Consider the following 10,373-nt stretch of genomic DNA (forward strand, 5'->3'; position numbering starts at 1 on the left):
CCTCCTGAAAATCTCAAACGTGCCTCGACTTGGGTCCTCTCGTCTCAAACATGAACCCTCAGTCCTGGAGGTCTTGTCTTCTTCCCAGAGGGGTCAGTGACCCAGATCTTCCAAATCACCAGAACCTTCTAGAGAAACGGGAGTCCCTGGGCTGGTTCTAAGAATGGTCTTCTTTTTAAGATTGTAGGCAAACAGAAAAATTTAAATCATCTTGTCCAAGCATATTTTTACAAGAAGATTGAAAACGCCCGCCTCAGTGGACATTCCCACTGGCAGCCACAGCAAGCTTCCAGGATGCCATCGCCATGGTGCCGACGGCCAGGGTATGGAGTTGGTGGAAACAGATCAAAGGAGGTGAGCAAGCTGATGTGGGAGAGATGAAGACTTCCCCAACAAAGAAGGTGGTCTCTGTTCAGAATTCAGAAAGAGCCATTTGTCATTCTGGGGGACTCTGCTCCGTAGAGACTCTTACAAAGGACGTTGGATAACATAAGGAGTGACCCATAGATGTCCACTGTCTGTGACCAGGACAGCAGTTTAGGAGCTACTGGAGAGGGGGACAGTACATCCATGTCCAGCCACCGCTTCCCGGCCTCGTCTCCCCTGGGTCTCACCAAGGCAGATCTGGGGAGAGGGCTGGATCCCGGGCTAGGCTGGCTCAGCCAGTCTCCATCCGGGCATTTCCCCTCCTCCCCAGGGCACATGCATTTCATCCACCAATCTCTGCTCAAAGAACTAATTGACCTCACTTCCACTCAAATGAAGTGCTGATCACTGAACAAGGAACTACCCGGCCAAGCCAAGGCCAGAAATAAATTATTTTTAGAAAGTTATAATTTGAAGCATCTGAAGTTGGGCTTCTCCAGGGAGTACAGAAAGAAAGACGGCTAAATCCAGACGTTCCACCATTCCCCCCATGCACCCCATCTTCCTCACCCCCTGGACCTTTGTGCTTTCTGTTCCTTCCACCTGGAACGTCCCCCTGGGCCTCACCTCTTCCAGGCACGACGCCCTCTGTCCTTCAAGGCTCAGACACTCCCCATCTCCCCGTCTCGGCAGAAGCTCTCTGACAACAGGGCCTCTTGGCTCATCTCAAAGATTTGCTCTGTGCCTCTGAAGCCAGTGGCCTGGGCTCAACCAAAGACTCTGAGTTACCGGGTTGATTCTGGTGAGTTACTAAATCTCTCTGTGCTTTAGAGTCCCCTTCCATGACAGGAGGACCATCGATCACCACATCTGCCTGGTAGGGTTGTGAAGAGAATTGTCAAAGGCGACAGCTGTTCACTGTGATCATCATCCTTCCCGGGGCTGCAAGATCAGGGCTGGGCAGCTCAGACTGGCTCCTGAACTGAACTGTGGGAACAACCAGTTGGCAGCAGTCCCCTGGGAAAGCAGAGGCCCCAAGAGACAGCAGCGCAGGAGAAGCAGCTCCAAGAGAAACGGGGAGCCCAGGTAGAGGGTGGAGCTGGGAGTCCTGCTAATTCCCACCATGCAGAGGTCTCACCATGGCCGAGATCTACCTGCCAACACTACGTCCTCACACGCAGAGTCCAGACGAGATTCTCACGGGCAAACCCCGACTTCACCTTCCCACCATCACGTAGAACGTAACATTCTACACCAACTGAAGCATGTGGGTGAGCAAAATGTGCAGCTAAATGACTAAGAAACGATGAGTTTTGAATATTTATTACTTTTCTTTTTGATATAATGCTTAATCATTAGTTGACAGACTATAATGTTCAATAATGGCGGCATTTAACAAGTAGCTGGCAAAATTCCTGAAACTCTAACAACGGGCTTTCCCCTCATTAGGAACCCTGTGGCTCTCTGAGGCACGCTTCCACCTCAGGGCCTGTGAGTCCGCTTTCTATGACTGTGATAAAATCCCTGAGGGAAATCGCCTTAAAGGAGAAAAAATTGTATTCTGTTCACAGCTTCACAGGCTTAGTCCACGGTCCCTGGCTCTCTTGTCCGGGGCCTATGGTGAGGCAGAGCTTCATGGCTGAAGGGCATGGCTGAGCAGAGAGGCTTGCTTCATGGCAGACAGGAGGCTCACACAGAGAGAGAGAGAGAGAGAGAAAGGGAGAAATCAGGACAACTCGGAGCCTTCAAAGGGACACCCACTATGACCTTTTCTTGCACCTTTTCTAGGCCGTCTCCTGATGTTTCCACCACCTCCCATGGCACCACCAGCGTGGGACCGTAACAGGCCCTGCCTGAAGTTCCTCCCCAGCATCTCTTAGTCACTTAGGAAAAGATCTTCTCTGGCCATTCTGTGTAGGACCGCCATGCCCCCCACCCATGCTTCCTGGCTCCCAGTTCCGTTTCCTTTCCTCCAACATACTCTGTGTTGGCCCCTCGTCCATCTTCCCCACTACTGGGAGCTCCAAGAGGAGACGAATTCCCGTCCCTTGCATTCATGGGTCCCCAGTGCCTAAATCGTGTCTGGCACATAGTAGGTGCTAAATATATTCTTGTGAATAACTATCTACAGCTCCTCACGGTCTACAAAATGCAGCCACGATTTCTATCCCATGGGTTCTTACCAGCAGGGAAATTATAACAACTCCCGTTCCCTCCCCCATGAGAGAATCTATGGACACTTAGAGATAAAAGTGACTTTTCCAAGGTCACAGTCAGAGAACCTGCTGGAAGTAGCAGTCAGCTCTTGACAGCTCAGCCAGAAATCTGCCCCAACACAGCAAGCCTCCAGGGAGAGCTCCACAGGGCATCCCCTCTGGAGCCCGGGAATGGGAGGGTCCGACTCTGTGTGGCCTCTCTTGAGGCCCCTAGTGAAGGTCTTGGGACACATTAATTGCTCAATTAACAGATTTCTAAGTTGAATTCAGACTTTTCTCCATGGCCCCCTCTCACTCTCCACCCCAAAGTCCCATCCTTTCTACCTACAAGGTCTCCCGATCAGCCCTCAGGAAGTTCTGATGAAGATATGAGGGACCCACTTTGTCTGCTAAGGCTTAAAATATGTTTTTCAGGTCACACGCCATCGGAGGCATCTTGGATTCCTAGCACAGCACCTAGAGCCCGAAGGCGCTCAGTAAATAAATGTTGAATGAATAAATAAATAAATGAAGCGTGTGCGGAGCTGAGAGAGGGGGAACGCTGCATGGATGGTGGAATTTTCGACACCCTAAGAGGAAAGGGCGAGAGTTTTCTGGAGCATGGAATTGGGGGGGGGGGGGCTGGGAAGGCCCAGGGGTGGGAGGCCAGGAACCTCCCTTCCCCCTCTCAGCTGCCCTAGGATTAAACAGTATTTGAAAGGTGGAACAGAGTGGGTGGTTCCTTTTTCTGAAGGCTGGCAGGCCCGAGGTCTGCTCTAATCTCCTTGTTTTTCTGGCCTGATGGGCAGAGGAGTGGAGGGGAAATTGGCAGGCAGGGAGCCAGGCTCCACGGGTTGCCAGTGAGAAAATGAGATGTCAGCTGGAGGGAAGGAATTAATAAAAGGAAGTGGACCCTCCTGACCCAGCCGCAGTTTCTGGGAAGCTCGGGTCTGGGAAGTTTCAGGGAGCCCTCCCCTTCTCCAGGCACCCAGAGGCCAGGACAGAGCAGGCGCCGATAGGCAGGGGGGCTGGGCCGGGGTTTAATGGCTCCCAACTCCTCTGCGGGTCTCTTGGTGATCACAGGGAGATGCTGGCTGTTCCCCAGATGCTTTTTCTGGAGACCCAGAGACCAATCAAGGACAATCCAGGCCACCCTAGAGCCTTAGCTCCAGCCACTAGGAGGTTCCTTGAGAGGGGCAGTGTTCCCCAATCCTGGGCACCACCCAGCACCCAACTCCCACCCAGGGGTCTTTTTACCTCAGCAAGAGTTGGATTCACCCGCAGGCCTTGTTCCAATGAAGAGCTGCCCGCCCCCCAGTTTCTAAGCCTTGCTGTGTTGGTCTATTTCCTGTCATTAATAACAATAGCACAGACCCGAGAAGTTACAAAGACAAACGGTGACTCTGGTTCACGGTTCTGGCCCCTAGTCCAGGGTCCTGAAGTGGCATGGGGCGTGGCATGGCAGAGTCAGGGAGCCCTGGTCTCTCTTCTTTTGGTCCCCAGTTTTCAATCATGGGGCCCTCTCTGATGACTTCATCTAATCCTAATTAACTCCCTGAGGCCTCACCTCTAAATTCCATAGTAGGCAGCCTGTCATCTCGGCAACTTGGGAGGCTGAGGCAGGAGAATCATAAGTTCAAGGCCAGCCTCAGCAATTTAGTGAGACCCTGTTTCTAAAAAAATAAATAAAAGGGGCTGGGGCTGGGGCTCAGTGGTAGAGCACTTGCCTAGCATGTGTGAAGCACTGGGTTTGATCCTCAGCACCACATATAAATAAGTAAATAAAATAAAGATATTGTGTCCATCTATAACAAATAGGGCTGGGGGTGCAGCTCAGTAGCATAGTACTGGGTTCAATTCCCGTATCAAAATAATAAATAATGACAGTCATTTTCCACCTATTACTACTTTACAATGGCGCTTAAACTCCCAACTTGTTTCAGAAGGTTCAAACCACGCCAGCCACAAATCCCCAGGTGGGCTGCTGCTGCCTGAGGGACCACACTTTGAGAACCATGCCCTAGGCTGTTCACTGGCCAGGATCCCCGGGAAGGTGGGTGTCTGAAGGCTGAGCCTTAGCCTCCAGATAGCCGAGGAGCTACTACAGTGTGAGGCCACCTGCAGCAGAAGAGCTGGGTCCCTTACTAGAATGGAGATTCCCAGGCTCTAGGACTCAGCCTCTCTGGGGATTGACCCAGTTCTTCAGTTGTCTCTAAACTAATCTCAGTTGGAGAGGCACCACCCCCACGGCCTCCTGTGTTGCAGAGGAGTAATCTGAGGCCCAGAGAGGGGGCTTGCTGCCAAAGGCCTCACCGATAATGAGCCACCAAACTGAACCCAGGAAGGGCCGAGTTCCAACAAGGGAAACATAACCCAAGGTCAGGGTGAGCTCACGTTGCTCCCGGAGTCTCAAAGCCTGACTGGCAGGAGGCCCGAGAACTCCTTGTTGAGGTGCACGGGCCGCAGGGCCTCACCACCTGAGCCTGCCGTCCTCCCTGGCATGGTTTGCAAACCTGCGGGACACCCTTCCTGCTTCGGGAGGTTCCCCGTCTCAGTACTGGTGCTGTTCCCTCTGTGAAGCTGTCACCCCCTACCATGGGTAGACACACGGTCCTCGGTGCTATCAGTGACCTCGCCATTTGTCCATGACTGCTCTTACCCCTGTGAAAATGACCAACTTATTAAAAGATCAGAGCTGCCCCACAATCCAGGGATGTCCATGCTGCTCGGGGGCTCACCTCTGCTGTGCTGGTCTTGAGTACTAGGTGGGGGAAGGACCTTGGGAGAAGTCCACCCAAGAGAAGAGTTAGGGGACAGGATGGAGAAGCAGAGGGGCTGGAGAGCTGTTGACTCTAATGCACTCAATGCCCTGGGGACCCAGCCCTGTGCCCCGAGCTGCGGTAGAGACACATGCAAATCCTGTTGGGATTTTCCTCCAGAGAGTGTTTTCCAGGAGGAAGAGGAGGATACAGAGGATTCTTTAGGATTTTGCTCTCTGCTGTGAGATGTCATGTCTACCTCCTCCTTCCTCCACAGGACCTTCAGCAAAAGAGTCCTTTGTTTTCAAAAGCTTTTGGAGCCAGGTTTTCTGCTCATTTTCTTATGATGCCATGTTGGTGTGTGCTGTAGGAGAAGCCAGGAAAGCCCATCTCCAGGTCTACAGGTCCTGCCATTAGTTATCTCTTGCTATGTAGCAAAAGCCCCGGAGACTCAAAGGGTTCAAACAGCAAGAAATACACTCAGGGTTCCGGGTGAAGACTTTGGCTGCAGGGACACATGTGGCCATCAGCTCTCTGGGCTTTACCACACTGTCTTTCAGGAACTTGGGTAAGCCAATCTCGTGAGCTTCCTGAGCCTTGGTTTTTCTCATTTGTAAAATGGGAATGTTGTATCAGCTCAGAATCTTATTTCAAAGGGTCAAATAAACAAATAGATGGGAGAATGTTTTTCATAAATACAAAAACCCTCTATATCTGCAAGAAAGCCCAAGTTGAGCTTCCTGTCCCCAACCAGCTCGAGTTCTTGCTTCTGCAGGAAAATTCACACTTAGGAACACTGTGGCGACTACGATTCAGACACACACCTGGGTATTTAATCTGGCCACTCTCAAAAAAAATTTTTCCCACTGATGGTCCCATGAGACCAAGCTTCTGATGCTGGAGGAAAATTCCAACAGGATTCACTTGTGTCTCCCCCAAAACTCAGGTCACAGGGCTGGGTCCCCAGGGTATTGAGAGCATCTGATTCAACAGCCCAAAGGACAGGGGTGCTGAAGCTGAGTCACTCTCCATTTTCTGTTCTATGGTCCTGTTTCTCCCCCTTTAGTGGATGTGGCGTGGTCCTGACCAGGACCCCTCTAGCGGTTCTGTGTGTCCAGCCTCCAGAATCTGCCTATTTGCTCTTAAAGGCCTACAACCCACTGGATACCCTCTTCAAAGCACTGCCTTTGGGTTGGGTTATCTATTGCTCTGTAGCAAGAGCCCCCGAGACCCAAAAGTTCAAACAGCAAGAAATAGACTCAGGGTGAAGGCTCACTTTGTGTGTGGGGTCAGCAGGCTGAAGTCTGGGGGCTTCCATCCCTTTCAGTTGTGGGTGGTCCAGAACCAAGGACTGACTAGCGCACAAGCTTCTTCATCTTAGAAATAAACATTTCAAGTGATTGATGCCCCAGAGCTCAGCAGGATGGGGCCGAGGCAAGAAAATTCCCTGAAACGCAGTCTGGCTGGCCGCCTCCCCTCTGCTGCCCCACTCACTGCCCGCCCTTCAGCCTCCTAAATCAACCATCTGCACATGAGGAAATACAGTCAATCAATAAATATATGAAAAAATGTTCAACATCTCTAGTAATTACAGAAATGCAAATCAAAACTACTCTAAGTTTTCATCTCACTGCAGTCAGAATGGCAGCTATTAAGAATACAAGTAACAGCAATAAGTGTTGGCGAGGATGTGGGGAAAAAGGCACACTTATACATTGCTGGTGGGACTGCAAATTGGTGCAACCAATATGGCAAGCAGTATGGAGATTCCTCAGAAAACTTGGAATGGAACCACCATTTGACCCAGCTAACCCACTCCTGGGTTTATACCCAAAGAACTTAAAATCAGCATACTACAGTGATACAAGGCATATCAATGTTTACAGCAGCTCAATCACAAATAGCTAAACTGTGGAACCAACCTAGGTGCCCTTCAATAGATGAATGGATAAAGAAACTGTGGTATATATACACAATGGAATATTATGCAGCATTAAAAGAGAATACAATTATGGCATTTGTAGGTAAATGGATGGAACTGGAGAATATTTCATGCTAAGCAACATAAGCCAATCCCCGCAAACTAAAGGCTGAATGTTTTCTCTGAGAAGTGGATGCTGATCCATAATGGGGGCAGGGCATGGAAAGAATGAAGGAACTTTGGATTGGGCAGAGGGGAGTGAGAGGAGGGGAGGGGGCCCAGGGGTGGGAAGGATGTGGAATGAGATGGACATTCACACCCTATGTACGTGTATGACTGCACTACCAGTGTGACTCTGCATCATGTACAGCCGGAAGAATGAGACGTTGTGCACCACAAAATGCATTCTGCTGTCATGTATAACTAATTAGAACAAAAATCAATCAATCAATCATCAACCATTTGCACAGGTATCCTCGGCTCCAGAACTGCTTCCCAGGACTGGCCTAAGCCATCACCACCCAGGCTCCCTTCAGAAATGAGCAAGGTGGCATTGATGGCCCATTGAGAGCTGCAGAAAGAACAGAAGAAACCACGTCTGTCTGTTTCCTCTTGCTGATCCTCCCCAACACTGTCATTGGGGGAGGGGATTAATGTTCAGTTTACCTTTTCTTTAACATAACCAACTTCAACTTTTTGAGGCTTAATTGGATCTATTCTTGGATGTGACAAAAAGTCAGTGGGAAATGAAAGGGGCCCATCAAGGAAAAAAACAACAACAACATTCCAAGTGAATAATTTAAGATCACATCCATAATTAATAGCATTTGGCATGCTTCCCTGGAAGCCTAATCATAGCGAGGGATGTGCTAATTAGAGCAGTTTGGTGCGAATCAATGGCGCAGGTGTGGGAAGGTGCCTCTGTTCTCCACGCGGTGGCCACCGAGGAGCGCCCGTCCCTGGGGTCGGCGGGGCTTACCTCAGAGCTGGGTGGGCTCCATGTGGTGTGGAATGAGTTTTCTTGTTTTTGAGGATGTGGACGGATGTGTGTGTTTGATCGTGGGACACGGCAGGTGGGAGCTGGGAAAGCACTTTAGGGGACCGTGGGGACATAGGAGAAGCCAACAGGGCCCAGAGGTGAGGAGAGGAGCTCCTGCTTCCCAGTCTGCGCTTGAGGCACAGTGGGACGGCAAGGTGACCTGTGGAAGAGCCAAGTTGCATCCTAGGAAAGATGGGACAAGAGTGTCCTCCACCCGTGGCTCCACGCCACCTCTCCACCCCTGGGGGCCAACTGCACACTCCACCCAGGGACCTTCCTTGATGCCTGACATCTGGTTGGATTAGCACATGGGGAGCCATGGAGGAGGTTGGAGGGAGGAGGAGAGAGGCTCAGGTAGTTACTTCCTGAGGACTCGCTGTGGTGTGGCCACCTGACCAGGGTGAAGAGTCCAGCACCTACAGGACAGCCTTCTCCCCGGGCCTTTTCTGCCTCAGAATCCACTGACCTGCCCTCAGGTTGAGGGGTGCAGCCCCCTATCGGTACCACCCTGGCCCCCCGCCTTCTTCATCTGCTCTCCAGTCTTCACACATCTTGGAGATTTCGTCAACTCTCTTCAAATGATCCTAATTTGAGGGTGACATCTCTTAATAGCTCTGGCAGGACCCTGATAGAGATCATTTAAAAAGAACTCATTCACAAGAGTGACATTCTTTTCCCATAATTGGAACTCTGTCTTAAAAGCCATCGTTTCTGCAAACACTCTTTTCCTTTTGAAGGGAAATCTTCATAAAATGTGCCCCTTAAGTCCCCTGCCATCTTAAAGGAAAGTACACATGATTTAAAGGCTGCTCTTGACAAACTCTTCACGGGCATCTCTTGTACCACGTGGGGCACAACAGACCTCAAGGACTGTTATGGATTGAACCGTGTCCCCACAGAGGCTTACGGCAAGGCACCAACCCTCAGTGCACCTATATTTGGGAATGGCCTTTAGGGAAGGTATGAAGATTAAGTGAGGTCACCAGGGTGAGCTCTCCCCTAGTACAACTGTGTCTTGAGAGAGAGAGAGAGAGAGAGAGAGAGAGAGAGAGAGAGACCCGAGCCCTGTGTGTGTCTACATTCCCACAGAGCCATGTGAGGATACAGCCAGAAAGTGCTAGAATCCAGCCCTGCTTGTGCCTGAATCCTGGACACCCAAGAACTAAGAAAATAAATGTCTGTTGATTAAGCCATCATCTGTGATGGTTTGTCGTGGCGTCTGAGTAGGCTGAATCAGGAACTCAGGAACTGTTTGTGTCTGCCTTTCTTCTAGAAGGTTCTAGATTTCCATGCCATCCTTCTTTTGTCTTAACTCTCCTGGTCAGTTACTACTTCTTACTGCTACCTGGCTTCTTCTCACTTAAGTCTTATTTGTTGCTTACCAGTATTAAAAGGGCCCGAGCGACCAGAAAAAATCAAGTTAGGTATAATTGTGTGCAAAGCAAGAGTTAACACGTTCTGAGTGAGGACCCAAGTGGCTCTTCCTGGAATAGCACGTGTATTTTAATGCATGGACTTTATCGTGACCACTTTCTTAGATGTCCAGAATCATCATTTTCTCCCTCTGAAATCCTTGTTGCATTCTGGAGTGGCGGAGCCTGCCAAATCAACGTCGTGGGATTAGTGGGGTGTCCTAGCCAATTTTTTCTTTCTAACCAGTTTGGTTCACAAAAGGAAACACAGTGAAATCTCAGGTCTTATAGGATCAGGTCTAGTCTTTCTTCCCTAGGATCTTTGGATTTGAAATGATGGGGAACATCATTTCTGGGCCCATGGGTAGAAGATTCTGGATTCACTTGTCCACGGGGGCTCCCAGGGGATTTGGTTAGCAGCCGGACCCCGCATTAGCCGTCCTTTGACGGGGTCTGAACGGCTCTGCAGCCAGTCAATAGGTGTCGATTTTATTAGGTGCCACTGGGTAATGGTGTGTGGGTCTCCCCCCCCCACCTCCTTGGCTTGTAGTGCTCATTGGCAGAGACAGCTAATCAATGGCTGCTCCTCACCAGCCCCACAGATATCGACTCAGGGCTTGGGAAGACTTTATAAGGAGTCATTGGGGGGATTCTTTCAGTTCAAATTGAATTGTGGGCCAT

Source organism: Marmota marmota, unplaced genomic scaffold (genome assembly GCF_001458135.2).
Source record: "Marmota marmota marmota unplaced genomic scaffold, marMar, whole genome shotgun sequence".
Lineage (NCBI taxonomy): Eukaryota > Metazoa > Chordata > Mammalia > Rodentia > Sciuridae > Marmota > Marmota marmota.